The sequence below is a fragment of the Rhipicephalus microplus genome, chromosome 7 (assembly GCF_043290135.1).
Source record: "Rhipicephalus microplus isolate Deutch F79 chromosome 7, USDA_Rmic, whole genome shotgun sequence".
NCBI lineage: Eukaryota > Metazoa > Arthropoda > Arachnida > Ixodida > Ixodidae > Rhipicephalus > Rhipicephalus microplus.
Window position 1 is genome coordinate 44,860,206 of NC_134706.1, and position 3,491 is coordinate 44,863,696.

A 3,491-nucleotide genomic window follows, 5' to 3' on the forward strand; every position below is an offset into this window, starting at 1 on the left:
CACTTGTTAGATCGAGTAGGTCATCTGGAAGTTGCACTTGCTCCTGACCCTCATTGTTCGGCTGGTCTTTAAGGGATAACAGCATAAACGCTCCATCATCCGAATAACTGGTGTTCTTGCTCGGCCTTAAGAACTGTGCTAACGTAGCACTCCTCAGACTGCACTTGAATTCATACAATCTCGGAATGGGGTTTTTCGAGCGCAGGGTTGAAAACAAGTTCTCAAGTGGGTCCTGGCTGAGTCTGCTCAATAAGAAATAGCTGAAGTTATACTTGTCAAGCATCGTAGATTGAAGATCTAATGCAGTCAATGTGGCGACAGTGATGCCGGTCTGTATTGGCTTCCAAGGTGCATTTGTCGGAGCCCCTATAGAAATCTTTGAGAATAAGTCAACAATTTCAGTAAGGAACTTAACAGCTTCACCATAAGCTGCTTGCACTGAATGGCTAAACGCCAGTTTACTAGTCCTTGATGTCATTAGCCTAAACCACCGAAAAACGGTCGAAATGAACCAAGCCGTAGTCCTTGCTAATCTTACCATTTTCAACTAACATGTGCAAGCCAGCAGATGTATCGTTATGAAATAGACTGTATGCGAATTTCACTTTCATTTTGTCATAATGGTCAACACAAGACGAGTTAAGGTGAGGAGCAAGCTCACTTTTTTCATCGTGTTCAATAAGTTCTTTCACATAACGAAGATCAACACAGTTTGTAGGCAGTTGATGCATTTTCACGATGTCATCGGGAAGGCCCGGCCTCTTGTCAGGTGATTTCTAAGGCTCTTCAAAAGGTGAGGCACATCTGGCATAAGTCGCCTTGACTGATCACAAGGGTGAACACAGCTAGTCGATGGCCGGCTATACTTTCCTGCACGAATACCGGACAGTCGCCATAATGCCAGATTTCCGCCACTCATATCGGATACTAGCACATGAATTTTTAATCCGAGCGACTCACAAGCCGTTATTATGTTAATCAATTCGCTTCTTAGGCTGTTCGCGTCAAACGAATTTCCAGTTAAATGATAACCAATTGTCTGCTTCCACCTAGATGAGAATCCCCCGAGCATAAAAACTAAGCCGTGGGTAGCAAGACAGTCGTCTTGGAGCGATCCGTCGGCCAGTGGTAACGTAGGAGCTCCCATCACATTACAGCAGGAATGGTCATATACGAGCCCTGGTGTAATCTGCATCTCATCGATCATCAACGAAGCATGGCGTTCTTCAGGTTGCATAAGGTTGACCTGCACAATGGAGTTACCAGACGAAGAAAAAACAAGTCATTTTACAGAAGTTTTAGTAGATTAGAAAGACATGTGTCAAGTTATAGCAATGGGCCAAAATCATTTTCCCCCGAGAAGTTCCAGACGTAACCACAGGTTCAAGTATCCAGTATTTGTGTTTGCTACTATTTGCTGACACAGAAAATTTGGTGATGCAAGCGTTTTACCCAAGCCATACCTTCGCCCTTAGAGGCTCCAGTATATCTCTCAGTAATCCAGGTCGAAACTTGACGTGCTGAATGTGGCGCTGAAGCGTACGGTCCGACGGGAGTGGATATCCGAACTCCCTCAGGAGTCCGTATCCTCGGGAACCGCACGCCAGGCGCAGCTGCAGCGATTTCACGAGCGTGCCTGCTTCCCATCGCGCTCCCTGCGCGGACAGTCGTTCCATCGACCTCATTTGGTCATCATTAAAAAGTCCTTTGAGCCTTTTCTTGATTTCTTCCTTTTCTTCTTCGCTTTTAAGATACCTCTTCCTAGCGAGCGCCAGTTTCCTCGCGGTAGCTTCCTGTAGACGTTCGAGCTCCGCAATTCGTCCCTGGATTGCTTCTTGGCACGCTGAAAGCAATTCAGACGTAAGCCCTCAATATCACATGTTACAAATTAGGATAAGTCTAAGTGTTCAACAGCTCGTCTCTTACAAGTGTAAAGCACAGGTCGTGCAGTACTGGTTGCGTTCATCGCCGGTTGACATGTAGTTCCAGGGAAGCCTGTTTGGATGGTGAAATGTCAACGCTTAGACCCCAAAATCAAAAAAAGCAACGTTTGGTTTACCATTATCAACTGCTGCAATATCTTGAGTTGCGTTGCTGCTGACCTCAGGGCTAAATCTGTCATGGACTGCACATGAAAAGGACAGGTGGAAATATTTTTGAGAAACAAAATTACGGTGGCATTCCACACAGATCATTCAGGCGACTCTTACAGGAGTTGTCGTGGACGATTTCAAAAGCAGATTCCACCAGCTGGTTAACTTCGTTTTCGCAAACTTCGTTAACTTCGGGCTCTGCTACCTCTGCAGAAGAAGCGGAGCCAGCAGAGTCTGCCGATGCTGGGGAGCTACACTGATTTTCAGCAAACGCTCCTTGTTTGCTTGTGGTATGCTCCAGTACGGATTCCTCACCTATTGTGATACAACCAGAATACGCCCACATGTATTACAAACCCGCTGAATCACGTAATTCAAAGAAAGGTCAAATCACAAGATGGACACTCGCAACAGAACTCGTGCTTTTTATGAAATACTTTCGGCGCTTCGGCGTCGAGCGGCCCTCCATAGTTTACGTGGCTTTCTGTAACAGGAATTCAAAACTACAATGACTTTTCTGCTACACTTTGACATAATTATAAAGGTTGGATTGAGATCGAATTATCGTGCTTAGGTATATGGCAAAAAACTACAATATTTTCCGCATTTCAGCGCCGTGTGTGTATTCTTTAATCACCATTCAGTGTGATGGTCTGATTTCGAACAACAGTATTTCTCCGTCACTTGTGTTCCATTATGTAGTTAAGATACACATTAGAATGCTATATTTAATAAGGGAACGTCACTGAAGAGTGCCTTACGTTTTTTTGAGCATTTCTTGCGAATTTCCAACCTCTTTGACGGGGGTTTTCGTTCTTTTGGCGGCGGCCGATGCGAGAACAAAGTAGGAATTGCGTTGGGCTTCAATTTTTTCAGTCCATGGGCTTCCAATACTTTCGGCTCAAACGGATCATTGGTGAAATGGAGCTGAAACATGACCGTGATATATGAGTATACGCATAGTAACAAACACATCTCAAACACATCTCTCCCATTCGAATTCGTTTTCACTCTTGGAGTAAAAAACGGTGCAAGCATGCACATTTTTATTACACATGTAACAAAAACGAAACGTCATTTACCTACTTATATATTAGGGTCCAAGCCTTCGAAACATGAAGTGTACGTAAACAACAACAAAATACTATAACCGTATTGAAACTTTGTAAAGATACAGACAGCACGCAACAACAGTAAACGAGTTCCTGACTTCACAAGTATCCAGCCCAAGGTTCACGAACACACAAGCACGCAAGCACACACGAACGCACGAGCGCTCGCACACAGATACACACTCGCACGCACATACATACACACAAGCACAAACGCACGCACATGGAGGCACACACGTACACGCACACACATACGTGCGCATACGTACATGCACACGCGCGAACG

The 3,491-nt window shown here is 44.8% G+C and overlaps 1 long non-coding RNA gene across 1 annotated transcript; it reads right to left on the reverse strand.

The window, feature by feature from the left end:
• Window positions 1-1,638: 1,638 nt before the first annotated feature.
• Window positions 1,639-2,122, reverse strand: LOC142766917 (uncharacterized). The gene is made up of 3 exons (XR_012884660.1): window positions 2,060-2,122; window positions 1,927-1,995; window positions 1,639-1,843 (listed from the first exon to the last, which is right to left on the reverse strand). It is a non-coding gene; the product is annotated as an uncharacterized LOC142766917 (long non-coding RNA).
• Window positions 2,123-3,491: the final 1,369 nt, after the last annotated feature.